This window comes from Loxodonta africana, chromosome 27 (assembly GCF_030014295.1).
Source record: "Loxodonta africana isolate mLoxAfr1 chromosome 27, mLoxAfr1.hap2, whole genome shotgun sequence".
NCBI classification, from domain to species: domain Eukaryota; kingdom Metazoa; phylum Chordata; class Mammalia; order Proboscidea; family Elephantidae; genus Loxodonta; species Loxodonta africana.
Window position 1 is genome coordinate 24,638,842 of NC_087368.1, and position 15,889 is coordinate 24,654,730.

Below are 15,889 nucleotides of genomic sequence, written 5' to 3' on the forward strand. Positions count from 1 at the left end.
AGTGTGATAGCATATATATAACAGAAAATTTGCCATTTTAACCATTTTCTAAGTGGACCATTCAGTGCCATTAATTACATTCACAGTGTTGTACAACCATCCCCAATATCTATCTCCAAAATTTTCTGTCACGTCAAACAGAAACCCAGTCAGTACCCCTTGGGTAATAGCTCCCCATTTCCCCTGCCCCCAGCACCTGATAACCACTAACCTACTTCATTTTTCTATTCTTTTGCCTATTCTAGATATTTCATATAAGTGGGATTGTACAATATTTGCCCTTTTATATTTGATTTCTTTCTCTCAGCATAATGTTTCCAAGGTTCATCAATGTCACAGCATGTATCAGAATATCCTTTCTCTTTATGCCTGAATAACATTCCGTTTTGTTCATCCATTCATCCGTTGGTGGATACTTGGGTTGTTTCCACCTTTTGGCTATTGTGAGTGATGCTGCAGTGAACACTGGTGAACAAGAACATTGGTGTTTGTGTCCCTGCTTTCATGTCTTTGGCTTATATGCCTACAAGTGGAATTGCTGGGTCACGTGGTACCTCTCTGCTTAATTTTTTGAGGAACTGCCCACTGTTTTCTATAGTGGCCTCATCATTACATTCCCACCAGCAATGTATGAGGGTTCCAGTTTCTCCATATCCTCAACAACACTTGTTATTTTCTCTTTTTCTGGTAATAGCCATCCTAGAGGGTATAAAGCAGGGTTTTGACCTGCATTTCCCTAAGAAGAAATGAATCTTAAGTTACTGTTGGCAGGTAAATGCATATAGTATCTTTAATCCAGATCAAGAACTGCTTCACCCCCTGGATAATTATTTTTTTGTTCATAAAAGTTATGACTTACAGTCCCCCAGAATATAGAAAAATAACCCAGGTGACATGCTACCAAGAGCGGATCTGTGTTTTCATATTATTTCCCCCAACCCAGATCTTAAAAAGATATGGTGAATTTCAGCCCCGGTCACCAGCTGGCTCACTGCCATTTTATAACTTCTATGATTCGCATGGAGAATTCAGGGAACAACAACAAAAAAAAAACCTAAACCCATTGCTGTTGCATAGATTTAACTCATGGCAACCTAATGTGTTACAGAATAGAACTGCTCCATAGGGCTTTTGTGACTGTAATCTTTACAGAAGCAGATCACCAAGACTTTCTTCATGGTGCTGCTGGGTGGAACTGTCAACCTTTTTAGGTTAGTAATTGAGTATATATGGTATCTGCAGCTGGGAACCTTGAGGAACAACAGAGTTCATGAATTTCAGCCCCTCCTTTACTCTGTTCCACTTACCCTGTCTTCCTTGCTGTTGTGCAAAAGATGCAGAGAGACTCCTGCCTCAGGGCCTTTGCACTGGTTGCTCCCTTTGTCTGAGATGTTTGTTTTCTCATTTAATTCTCATCGCTCTCTAACATCATCTTATCATAGAAGCCTTCTCTGAAAATGTCAGCCCTGAGAACCCCACCCCTTAGAACTTTCTCTGTCCTCTTACCCCATTTTATTCTTCCTATTCTCCATTACTAGATATTGACGCAATAGTGTATTCATTTCCTGTCATCAGAGCAAGGCTTTATCTGTTTGCATCACTAGAACCTGGAATAGTACCTAGCACATGATTTAAAACAAAGTTGCCATTCAGTCATTTCCAACCATGAGCACATGATAACTAATTGCCATCGAGTCGATTTCGACTCATAGTAACACTATCGGACAGAGTAGAACTGCCCCATAGGGTTTCCAAGGAGTGCCTGGTGGATTCGAACTGCTGACCTTTTGGTTAGCAGTCGTAGCTCTTAACCACTGCGTCACTAGGGTTTCATTAGGTACTCAAAAAAGATTTGAGGAATACATGAATAAGGGAGGTACTAATATTCTCTTCCAGTAGTACATAAGAATGCTGAATACCCAAAATAATTAGCTTGCCTTTCTAGTAAACTGTCAAGCCCAGACAATGTGGTGTGGAATACAATTCTTCAGTTAGGTACCAAAATATATCTCAACTTTGGACCATTAAGTATTAGCAAATGAATAGCCATATTGCTGGCTCCCTTCAGAAGCACATAGAGTAGTCATAGAGATAACTCCATGAATCTCCTTAAGTGTTCTGAAATGAAGGATCATGAGCAATAACCTGTTATTTATTGTTCCTCTAACATATGTGCCCTATAAGGTCCGCCAGTGGATCATTAAGCAGCATCCATCATAGAGAGGTAGTTAGGCGTGGCGGTTGAGAACAAGGATTCTGAAGTGCACCTGCCTGGGTTCAGATCTCACTTCTTCCACTTACTGGCTGCATGTCCATGGGCAGGTTACTTAGCTTTCTTATGCCTCAGTTTATTCAACCATAAAATGGGAATACTAACAGACTTACTTCATAGAGTAGGTGGTGTGACTATTCAATGAGTTAATACATGTGCACGCCTTAGTACGGTGCCTGGAACATGGCTGTATTCAATCACGTTGATTATGATTTAAATGATAAAAACAGCAGAAATAATAGTAAACAATACAGACTCATTTAATAGTTATGTTCATGGGTATTATGACTTTGCTGTTAGATTCCAACTTTTTTAATGACAAAAATTTATATATACTCATTGTCATTAAGAATGTCATGTTTGAAGCAAAGGGAACATATACATATTGGCTCAAATCCACCATAGATAGAGCTGAAAAAGGCAGGAGGGGTTATACAAGGACTAACTGGGGAAGGCGTTGGCCATGTTATCCCGTACGAATAATTAACACCTCCATAATAATTTTCCATTTTCAAAGCATGTGAGGATACGGTGTCATGATCTCACAATTCTGCTATGAGTTCATGTTATTCTTATTGCTATTATGCAGATGAGGAAAACTGAGCTCAGAAAAATGAAGTGATGTGGTGTCCAAGGTTGCAGTACTGGTGAGTGTGTAATCTGGGCTGGAGTCCCCCAGGCTTCAGGCACATACTCCTGTGCTCTCGCCTCTAAATCATGCCACCATCACCCTCTGACCAGATCCTTCATCACTTCATAAGTCAATCACCCCTTCCACCTTATAATGAGATACAAGTAACACTTTCATCCTGGATGGCGAAGAGATCTTGGGTCTCTCATAACCTACGATTTTACAATAGTAAAGTGAGGTTGGTGAGAAGTATTGGAACCACCAAGCATGATGGAATATGGCTTAAATTTATGTTCCTTCAGTTTTTATGAAGAAACACTGTCAAGTGTTTAAGAATGAGATAAAATAGCAAGATCAAGATGGCAGCAGGTTGCATTTCCATGGGCATGATATGGTTGTTTCATATGGAAAATAAAATGTTAACCAAAAATAACTAACTCTTGGAATGGGATATAGGAATAACATGCCAACACCCTAAGACTCTCATCTTCAATGCAGGGCCTAAAAGAGAGTGTCTGTTTCTTTAATGGAAAGAAGTAGCCTGAAAAGTTTGGTCATGTTCCTTGGCCAAGGTCCCCTGCATTGGGAGAACATGGTGATTTCTGTGTTTGTGGGAGACTAAGTTGATATTGGCATACACCTGGCTTGTTTTTGGAAGAGTTTCCATGGAAAGGTGGTCATTAGATGAAACAATAGCTCCCTAGTTCCTGCAACATGACTCCCTTAAGCATCTGAGAGGAAGGCAGTTACCCTGAGATGTTTGCTGTTCCTCAAGCTAATTACCATCATATGCTTTCATATTCCAAGGCAATAATTTTCATGTTCAATCCAGTAATCTTGTTTATAACGGAAAACCAAATACACCAAAGCACTTTGAAAAAATTGTTACCTACGTGTTTATTGTCACAAACCATTGTTGAATGAGATTTTTTTTTTTATGTCCAACCTTTCTGAGTAAGCTAATGGTGGACATAGAACAAGTGGGAATAGCAGTTTAAAATTAAAATACTACTTTTTGCATCTGCAAATTCTGTGCCTCCTGCCTGGTTGGGACAGTTCTTAGACCATCCTTGCACTGTCCAATACAGTGGTCACTAACCATATGTGGCTATATAAATTTAAATATAAAACAATTTCATTTAAATGAAATGTAAAATTCTGTTTCTCAGTCATATTTACCAAAGTTTCGAGTGCTCAATAGCCACATGTGGCTAGTGGCAATTGTACTGGACGATGCAGATATAGAATGTTTCCCTCATGCAGAAAGTTCTGTTGGATAGTGTTAGTATAGACCTCATACAGCTGAACATGCTTGCTTTAAAAACACGTCCACCTTAGGTTATCAGTGCTCCATGCTGGTCACGTAGGGGTAGGAGTGGGGGAGCCCATTATTACTCCAGTGGAGACCCAAGCTGACCAGAGCTGGTGGTGCCATGCACCCTGAGGTCTCTTGCCAGCTTATCAAGTAGTTTTATTCCGAGGCATGTTGGGCCCAGTGTCAACCACAGATAGTCCTATAAGAGCACTGAACAGGCATGCAGGAGACGCAGGTTTGATTTCCAATCCCTCTACTGACTAGCTGGGTGTCCTAGCTAAGTCACTATCCCACCTGAACTTCAGTCCCTTCACCTGACCAAAGTCCATCAGCCTATGAAATACCAGTTCCTACTAAACCTGAGCAAATAGAACTGTTCACATCAAATTGAAAGAGACCTTGTTTCTTTTGACATCCCAACTAGTTCATTTGCATTTTACATCCCCTATGAGCTGATGCTGTGCAAGTCTCAAATAGCTCTGCACTTGCTCAGATAGCCCCAAGCTTGCTCAATATATTTGAGGAATAGCCAGTGCTAACCAGTTGTGTACACTGGCTTTAGAATCCAGCTGAATACTAAGCGGCTTCTATGTGGTATACAATCATCACTGATGTTTGCATTTCAGACAAAGGGCTCTAACTGGCTGCAGCTATTGTGCATCATAAGCTAACGTTTCTTTGACGTCCCAAGTCTTTTCTGGTACTCACTTGTGCAGTCGTTTCATTTTTCTCTCCAGAAGTTTTTACAACTAGCCTCTAAAATCATCACCTAATGGCCACTAAGGTGAAAGTTGTATTTATCGTGACGTTCTGAGTTGGTTATGACTTGAGATTCTTCCCTCTTGCCTCTGCCAAAGCAGACTGGCCTTCTTAAAGGCTCCCTAATATGTCTCCAAATGGACCCATACCTCATGGTGCTGTTAGAAGTGACATCTCCCTCCTCAGCCCGTCAGAGACAGTGATAGGATAACACCTTTCAAGGTGACAGTGTGTGTGACAGCAGGCAGTGGGGAAAGAGAGCTCTCTGGCAAAGATAAGGGATGTGGTATCATTTGGTCTATATGTTCCATCACCGAAAGTGCTTATGGTTTCAAATTGCCCATGAATCAACCTATAAGTGCCTGAGAATAGGAAAGCAGTTACTAGCCAGCACTTGACTTCACTATTACAAATATTTCACCTCCTCAATATCTGCCAGTCCCCTTATAATCCACCACTGAGTGTCTTTGGAATGCGCAGGCATCCTGCTTTTAGAAAGATCTCATTCAAACACCTTCAGACTATGCCTGTAGCTCATAGCATAGTGTTCCAGCCGTGGGTGCCTGGCCCCCGGGAATCTACCTGGCCTGCCACCCCAGCACTTGCTGGCCCTGTATGCCCCAACCCAGCTGAATGGAATAACCCATCCCACCCCAAGATGTTTCTGACACTGGGCTTTGCTCATGCTGTTTCATTGACCTGGAAAACCCTCCAGCCCAAGACTGCCCAGTAGAATATACACTGAGCCACATACGTAATTGCAAATTTTCTAGCTGCCATATTAAAAAAAAAAAAAAAAAGTAAAAAGAAACAGGTAAAATTAATTTTGACAATATATTTCATTTCCACTACCTGCCTGTCAATTTGTCTTACTGTGGTAGCTTGCCTGGTGCTATGATGCTGGAAGCTATGCCACTGGTATTTCAAATACTAGCAGGGTGATCCATGGTGGACAGGTTTCAGCAGAGCTTTCAGACAAAGGCAGGCTAGGAAGAAAAACCTGGCAATCTACTTCTGAAAACTAGCTAATGAAAACCTTATAGATCACGAGTAGTCAGTAGCCACTAGTGGCTACAGATTATGGTATTAGCAAAGCTCTAGCCCCATCCCACCTTCTTTACCAGGCTTATCCTCACCCATCTTTTAAGACTTAGCTTCTTCACCTTTAGGAAGCCATCTCTGACCTCACCCTCCAACACCTTCATTGCTTAGTGGTCCTAAACATCAACTTCCCGTTAGAATCACCCAAGGGGTTTTTCAAAAACCCAGTGAGCAGCTGTTGTGGAAAATGATTTGACAGTTTCCTAAAAAGGGACTGGTACACTGTCACTTCTACCCACACTCCATTGGCTGAAGTAAGTCACATAACCAAGCCCCATAGCCATGGGGTGGAGATGTGTACTGTACCCATAATGAACCATGGAAAGGGCAGTGAGGGAAGAAAATAATGTAGCCAAATAACATACTCTTCATACCATGTAAGGATTCTTAGTTGGTAAACCTTTGCTTACAAGCTTGAAAACGTTTGTTGTCTTATTTTTAATAAAACCTATAACCTCTTTCGGCCCCATGCTTTTATGTGCTCCTCAGCTGCTCTCTGAGGTTCCTGTACACTTCTCAGTCACGGAAGGTACCATGTTGTACTCACAGGCTTTCTGTATGCAATGCTCCTTATGAACTTGGAGTAAAGACTCATTTAGTTCTGTATTCTCAGCAACTGGCTCATTGTCTGAAACATCCAGAAGCTACCACCTTATAACTGTCAGCCACGGGGGTACCCAGTGCTCTCTCTCCCCTTTTATAATATGTACCACCCTGAGAACCACATATGCGCAGTATCTATCTACTGTGCAGCCTAGAAGCCCCATGAGGGCAGGAACTAGGCCCATCTTGTTCATAGACAAATCCCCAGTGCTAATCTCAGTGACTCGCACATTGTTGGTTCTAACAAACATTTGTTAAATTGAATGGAATTATCCTAGAATGGGCTTCAGGGAAGAAGCCATATACAAGGGTCTCATGTAAAACTGGGACATTCTTAGGTCACTTAACCTCTCTGAGGCTCAGCCTCCCCTTCATGTTTTCATCATGGGGATGGTGTAAAAATTAAATGAAATAATCCACATAAAGTTCTTAGAATACCCGTACATCATAGAACTCAGTAAGTAAATAGGTAATCTGTGGAGCAGGAACATAGGAAACCCAAATGAAATATAATGGAAGGAATTTCATTAGACTCTATTCACAGCCTCATTTGCCCTCTCTTAGTGACTAGATAACTAGTCAGTATAATTCCCGGATTACATACTGTTACTTGACAAGAGTTTTGGAAGAAAGAAAAAATGTCAGAAGACAAGACCAAAGATCAGCATTGTCCTTCTAATTTCAAAGAGCTCTTGTGGAAAGGATAAGCTTGAAAGCTTAGCGCGGGAGAGCCTAGAGAAAAACAAAACCAGCTCAAAACCCATTTGCAGACACCTGGAAGAGAGTAGAGTCTTTGGTAACAAGTCCAGTAAATGTTTGAAGGCCACATTTTTGTCAGATCAGCGTTCTCTCCTCCTATGACTGGTTGACAGGTCTGGGGATTGAGAGAACTTGATTAACAAAGTATATCTTGACTGCAGATGGCAGGAAAGACCTAGTCACAAACTGGAAACATTTGTCCCAGATCCAGCACAGGTCATCTTTCCTGGTTGGATGGGAAAGGAGGAAAGAAACCAGGAAAAGAACATATGGATAGATGAATGAGTAACCGAATGTTCAAAGGAAATAGAGTATATAAAGGGTGTCTCTCTTCAAGGCTAGGAGTAGTAACAGTAAGCCTGTATCCAGATGGAGTCCTGGTAGCGCAGTGGTTAAGAGTTTGGCTGCTAACCAAAAGGCTGGCACTTCGAATCCACCAGCCACTCCTTGGAAACCCTATGGGGCAGTTCTACTTTGCCTATACGATCACTATGAGTTGGAATCAGCTCAATGGCAATAAATTTGTATCTAGATATTACAAGAAAAGGAAACAAACCTGGAAAAGTTAACTAACTACTTGTCCAAGGAACAGAGCAAAAGCTCAGAGCTTCAAATCATAATTCAAGATGCTATTTAAGATAGATTTGGTGAGGAAGAATTCCAGGCAGGGTCACAGAACGGGAACTAGGCATTGTGGAGGCCAATTTAGGTAGCAGGCGGGCAGCTGGGGGCATGGGGTACAGGGCCAAAGACATCCTAATCCACTCAGTGAGTCCCAGTGGGTCACTATCAATATAAGCTTCTCTCTTGCAGGAGAAGTGAAGCTAAAAAATACACTCGAAATTCTCTATGGATCAGAAACAAGAAGGGGAGTCCCTGCCCAGCTGGTTTTTATCCAAATCCCAAAAAGCAGTGGTTTTCAAGTGCTAGTTTGCCAACCAGAGCTGGTCTAGGAATAATCTTTCATGGGTCTAGGGCAAAACGGACAAAATAAGGCTTATGCACAGATGGTGAGTTTTCAAAGAGTTAGTTTATGCTGTGTAAAAAATCGTATGTCTCTCCTACTTTCTAGTGCTGTTCTGCCCTTTCTTAAAATATTTAGGTTGTGATAATGGATGGTAACTAGTGGTGGGTTCATTTTCTTAATGCCCTTACTTAGCAAAATAAAAGTTGGTAATTCTGTGTGGGTCCCTATGCCTTTTTAACGTGAGCTTTTTATTGAAGTGTAACACATAAGTGCATAGGTTGATTAATTTTTACAAAGTGAATACACACACATAACTAGAACCCAGGTCAAGAAACAAGACATGTCTTGTACCTCAGAGACACCCTGGGTCCTTTTCTAAGTACTATCCTATCCCAAACACAACTGCTCTCTGACTTCTGATAGCCTGTTTTTGTTCTTTATGTGAATGGAATCATACGGTGTGTTCTGTTTTGTGTTTCCCTCCTTTCACTCAACATTATATTCAAGAGATTCATCCATGTTTTGTAGGTCATTGTGGCTGGCTTGTTCTCACTGTCGTGAGGATGTACTAGTCCATTCGTATGTGTTTATTCGTCCTACCTTGGGTGAACATTTGGGTTGTTTCCACTGTACAACCATTATGAATATTGTAATTACAAGCTATTTTGTAGGTGTCTTTTTTGGGTACGTGTATATCCATTTCTGTGGGGGATGCCTCTCTAAGCATCTGTTACTAGAGATGGAAAATGAAATCAGTGATAGACATCAGATTTGTTGTAAAGATTAAATGAGGTGATGTATAACGGAGGTGAAGCTTTTTGAATCTTAGATGTGAATCAAATATATATGAGGCCCCCCTCAGGAAGACCCTCTACCGTTTCCCTCTACCCATCTACAAGGCCAACATCTTTCTTGAAATATTTTCTCCCCACTCTCAGGCCTTCCAGCCCCATATAGTGTATAGGGCCAATGACAGTTGTTCTCAGCTCTCGCCCAAGGAACACAGATACACCAAAGTGCCTACACAGGGGCACTGCCAAATATCTGCTGATAAATGGATTTTATTTTTATAACACCAAAGAATCCATTAGGTCATAATATCCTCTATCAAAGACAGGCTGAGCAAGTCCCCTAAAAAGGGGGAGTCTTGGGCTGCCATAACAAAATGACACAAAGTGAGTGATTTTAAAGAATAGAAATTTATTTTCTAACAGTTCTGGAGGCTAAAAGTCCAAATTCAGGGTGTCAATCATGTCGATTCCTTCTAAAGACTCTGAGACAGAAACTATCCATGCCTCTCTCCCAGTTTCTGGTGACTTCCAGCAATCCTTAGCATTTTTTTACTGCTTACAGATGCATCCGCCTCTATCATGTGGAATCTACTTTCCTCCTGTGTTTGTGACTCTGACTCTATTTCTTTGTCTTTTCTCTTTTATGAGACACCACTCAGGAGGGATTAGGACTAGGACCCACTGAACACTGGTATGACTTCATTAATTTAACTCATAATATCTGCAAAGAAAACCTCAGATAAGATCAGGTCACCAGTGCAGGGGCTAGGACTTCAACATACCCGTTTGAGGGCTACAATTGAATCCATATTAGGTGGAAACTAAGACACAGCTTACTGGGAGTAAGAGGAAGGAGATACACCCAAACATCAGTGCAGCTACAAAGGAAATTTGCGTATTTACCAGATTGTGTGATAACTTGGCCTTGTGAGCATAAAGGAAAACATCATTGGGACAGTAAGCATGCTGCTCGATCAGAAACACTACTAAAGGGAGCAAGCGAATGGAAGCTAAGAATGCTTTTGCAGATTGGGGGAAATATTGAGGTACGTAGCTATGGTGTCATTGCTAATAGTTCCTGACTTGTTCAGAGTTTAGATTCCTTAGCCCCTTGAGCATGTGGCCGACATTTTCAGCATTTTAACCCCAAAGATTTGCACAAGAAGGTAGTTGCACTTACAGCCAATTATCATATGTTATTTTCCATATTATTATCATAGCAACACTGTGCATTTTTGCCTGGTTTCATGTAGTTGGAATAAATGTGTTTCTTTACAAGGTCTATGAGTTCAGAATTGCTCGTAGGTAGAGAAGGATGCTCTTGATTTAGGAGAAATCTTAAGGAGCCTTTTAATTATGCAAAGATACATTCCAGAGAAAATCTAGAGATGAGACAGATTACTATTGATCAACAACAACAACAAAAGAAGAAGGGTAGATTTGTTACCTGACAGCTTACGGGAAGGTTGGGACCGAAAGGGAGGAAAAGGGTAGCGTAGTCCTGAGAAATATGGTGGACACCAGAGCCAATGAAGAAATATGGCCAATGAGAAATTTCCTGTGGTAAGGATGGATGAGTATTAGTGATAGTTCAGGCATTTTCTATTCTACTTTGTGCTATAATACTCCTCCAGAGGACTTTACCACAGATTTCAGTAAGGTTCTGTTACATACAGCAGTCCTTTGTCTGGGGCATTTTGGGAAATGAAAGAAGTGGGGTTAGGTTAGTCTTTTGTCTGAAGTAGTAAAGAGAGAGGACAAGTGTCCGGGGTGGCAAGACAGAAAGAAGTGGTTGAAAGCTGGAGTCAAGAGCTTGAGTGCTAAGTGGCAATAATCTGGAAAATGTAAGCCTCCTTAGGAATATTCAAGATAGCCAGAAATGTTGGGAAAGCCACTAGACCTCCTGCAGAAAATAGGAAATTGGGGGGAGGATTCCAAACATTTTATGTGAATATTAAAAAGAACAGTGACACCAGAAAGGTGGAGGACTTGAAGACATAGAGGATACATGAATACTTACTGAGTAATTTAAATTAGGATCCAAGCACCTCAATTTTGCGAATTTCAGAGTTTTGTTTTTATATTTTTTCCACCTTCCTTTTTATTCTTGCAGTTACCCCTTGCTTTTATTCTGTGAAGAAACGACTCATTTTTGTATTCTTTGCTTACTTGCTTGGTCAACCAAGGACAAGTGAAAAACCAAAACCCTAGGGGAATGGAATTTTTCTCTACTCTACCCCAGCCTGGGTCTCAGAGTGAGGTGTGTGTCTGTATGTGTGAGTCGGTGTGTATGTGTGTGTTTGTAAGGACGGTTATAAACAGGGTTGCAAAAAGAAGGCAAATCACTTACTAGCTTAAGGACAAACTTATTTACTCTTATATATATATATATTTTTTTTTTCCGGAGTCAGCAAAGCTGGAGTCATAATGCCTATGAAACTGTATTTGCATTTATAGTACAAACAAGAAAAATGAATTCTAGCTACTGCATGTCCTTAAAGAGACTATAAATCCACTCTCTTTACTAGAGTACTGGGCAGTGTCTTGATTCGTATATGAGCATGTGTGTTGCACTTGAAAGTTAAGGCAAGCAAGAAATTTGGGAAAGGAGCCAGTAGGGACATTTTACCATAGGAACAATTTCATAACAGCCATCTCTTCTATTGAAAACTGCTTATACCTTGCTAACTTTGTAGACATTTATTCCACAGTGAAGTTTGGCTTACGGTGGGTTAATAATTAGATACTCTTTGTGTATAGTTCAAGTGAAGGCCACTAGCTATGACTTCACTTTGGCTGGGGTTTCCCTGTAATCCATTTAGCAAATTAAAGAGATTACTTTGATTGGTGCCATTATCTCCTATTCTCTTGCGGGTGAACCACTTAACCTGTGCTTAATTGAAAGAGATAGAGAGGGTACAGTAACAAATACAATCAAAAGGAAGGGGCAACAGGATCCGTAGGCCAAACAAATGATCAGCACTGGGCTAACAATAGCAGATTAGAGGTGAGATCAATTAATTAGAATCTATTGTAGGCGTTGGGTGGTTGCCAAGCTTTCTAATAGCCTAAGCCATCATGCCTCTCTGTTTAGGAGGATTTTAATGACTGGGAGTTGATGTGGTTATTTCAATAATTACTTACTTTTATAATTACTTCATTAGAATACTAAATGTATTGCTTCACAAAGCTCAATGAAGGAGCTCTTTACTCCCCCACACATCCAGCCATGTTGGAGGCTACCTCTTCCCCCAGAGAAGTCTCCTGTTTGGAAGAGGCTGTGGTTTGGAAATAGATGTGTTCATGTTGGATCATTAATCTTATATTAAGACCTGCTCTGCAAGGCACTGTGCTAGGTTCAGAATACAGAGATAAATGAGGCACTGTCTTTGGGAGAAGGCAAACCCCAAAACATAATTTCAATGTAGTTTGATACATGTTAGGATAAAATTGTACAAAGGGCGTGCGTTAATCACGGTTTGGTAGAGAAAAGGGAGACCCTTCCAGTTGTTTCAAGCAGAAAGGGATTTAATATAGGGAACTAGGTACCAGATCTAGAATTAGAATTAGGTACCAATCAGGAACCCCATTACCTGACACACCTCATTTCCTACTATCCCTTCCCTCCCTTGCCATGCCTGGCCTCCTAGCTATTCCTTGAATTCCCCAGTCTCACTCCTAACAAAGGGCCTTTGTACCAGCTATTTCCTCTTTCTAGAATGCTCTTCCCTCAGATATCCACATGGCCAACTCCCTCTTCCTTCAAATTTTGTTCCAATGTCACCTTTTTAGTGATGCTTGTCCTAACTATCCTAGTTAAAATTGCTACTCACTCTCACTTCCAGTACTCTGATCCTCTTTACACTGCTTAACTTTTTCTCTTTTTCATAAAAAACCGGAAAAACAGCCCCATTGCCGTCGAGTCAATTCTGACTCATAATGACCCGATAGGACAGAGTAGAACTCTCCTATGGGGTTTCTAAGGAGCAGCTGGTGGATTCGAACTGCTGACCTTTTGGTTAGCAACTGTAGCTCTTAACCACTGTGCTACCACGGCTCCCTCTTTTTTATTTCACTCACATATCAATCTTTAACAAACAATATATTTACTTGTTGTGTTTATTATTTATTCTCTCTCTCATACACACTAGAATATAAGTTCCACGAGGCAGGAATTTCTGTCTCTTTTGTTCCCTGATGAGTCCCAAGGGCCTAAAACAGTGCCTGGAATATAGAAAGTACTTGATAAATATTTGCTGAATGAATTGGGTACTTATAACATCACTAGAATGAGGGCAGTGGTGGTTGAGTGGTAGAATTTTTGCCCTAGTTGCAGGGGACACAGGTTCAATTCCTGACCAGTGCACCTCATGCACAGCCATTACCTGTATGTCGGTGGAGGCCTGTGTGTTGCTATGATGCTGAACAGGCTTCAGCAGTGCCTAGGCTAAGACAGACTAGGAAGAAAGGCCTGGCAGTCGACTTCCAAAAATCAGCCAATGAAAATCCTATGGATCACAATGCGCCAACCTGCAACCATTCACGGGGATGGTACAGGACTGGGCAGTGTTTCATTTCATTGTGCATGAGTCGGGGGCCAACTCTATGGCAGCTAACGGTAATAATATCACTAGGTGAGCTGGTGGCAAGGACACCAGGACACTGCCACTAGAATACAGGTCCAAGGTCACACACCAGAGCTGCAGTCCATAGGTCAGGAAGCCGCTGCCGCTGTATCACCAGTGTACCTGCCATGACAGCTTGCCACTGCAACTGTCCATGTCTGCGGGACTTCCCTTGTCAGCCTCCACTGCCACAGGAAGATTGCTTCTGCTTCACTTCCACCTTCCCAACCTCAAATAAGAGAATCTGTGAAACGTAGTCTTAATGTTCTCAAGTGGAAGGAAGGAGAATTGGAGGATGGGAGAGCCCGCCTGCACAGCACTCAGGCAATGTAGAGTTTTTGGTTTCCAACTGCTCCAAATAGAAAGAAGGTGAAGTGGAGGCTGGGAAGCCAACCCAGTTGTCCATCATGGGATCTTACGGCAACATGGAGGAGGCACACTGTTTCTCCCTTTTTTAGGTGAGAACCCTGAGGCTCAGAGTGGTTACGTAGCTTGCTTTAGCTCTCACAACAGGTAAGGTGCCAAGCCAGGTTTACCCAGCCAGGCCTCCTGAGTCTGCAGGTCTTGTTTTACCCCACATCATCTCTGTTGACTGCTCACAACTTAGTCCTACCAAAACCCATTGCTGTTGAGTCAATTCCGACTCATAGCAACCCTTTAGGACAGAGTGGAACTGCCCCATGGGGTTTCCAAGGCTGTAACCTTTAGAAGCAGGCTGCCACGTCCTTCACCCGCAGAAGGGCTGGTGGGTTTGAACCACCAACCTCTTGGTTAGCAGCCAGGTGCTTAACCACTGCACCACCAGGGCTCCTTAACATAGGTCAAAATCAAAGGCTTAAGTTCCCAGAAAGCCTTTTGCCCTTTTCTAGAATTATGGCAATGACCCCTAACTTTTACCAACAGTACTAGACAAGAAAGCATAGCCAGGCCTGTGTAAACCAATCAGAACTCCTGGAATGACAACTCAAAGCTGGAGCCTTTTTAGTGGCAGGCCATCATTGCTGTCACGCCCTGTCCACATAGGTTGAAGGACATCAGATGACTTCGCTCTCTATTTTGGGCCTGACCCCAAGTGGAAATGCTTTGATTCCTCTGTATCTCAATAGTAATGCCACATCAGTCTGACAGGAGGCCACGTAATTGCCGAAATTAAAGAGTAATACCTGACACCTTAGAGGTGGCTCACTGGAGTCTGTGAATATTTATTTAATGGAAATGGAGTAAGCATGACCTTGCTGGGTCAGGCTGACTGTTTCTCTCCCTGACACACCTTGTGAAGAAACAGAGGAATCTTAAGCTGTGGATCGATAAGGTCATCTGCTGTGGGACTGCCATATGGGCAGGATTATTCTGTCATCGGGAGGAGCCACAGAATTTCTAAGGGACCAATTTGTCAATGGCACTGCATTAGGCCCAGCCAAATGGGGCTAAGGACACAATCTCTAACGTAACTCTAACTTTGGGCATTTGTATGAGGGTGGCAGGCTGCGTCCTTAAATGGTTCCCATGATCCCCGCCTTCTAGTATTCACTCCTGCCATTGTGTACGTGCACTGGACCTCATGACTTGCTTCTAACAAATAATATGTGACAAAAGTGATGGGATGTCATTTCCAAGATGAGGTTACAAAAGACTGTAACTTCCATCTTTCAGGCACTGTTTTGCTGGCTCACACTCTCTTACCTTCTCATAATGCTTGCTTTGATGAAGCAAGCTGCCATGTTGCAGGGGTTCACATGGCAAGGAACTGAGGGTGGTCTCTGGTCAATGGGGAGCAAGGAACTGAAGTCCTCTAGCCAACAACCTGCAAGAAACTAAATCCTACCAACAATCAACAAGTGAGCTTGGAAGCATATCTTTCGCCACTTGAGTCTTAAGATGACTGTAGCCATGACCTTGACTGAAGCCTGAGAAATACTGAAGGAGAGGACCCAGCTAAGGCAGGCCTAGATTTCTGACCTAAAGAAACTGTGAGAAAAAAAAGAAAAAAATGTTAGATTGTTTTAGGCCACTGAGTTTTGGCTTAGAACACAGCAATAAATGGACTAATACAATGAAGCAGGCAG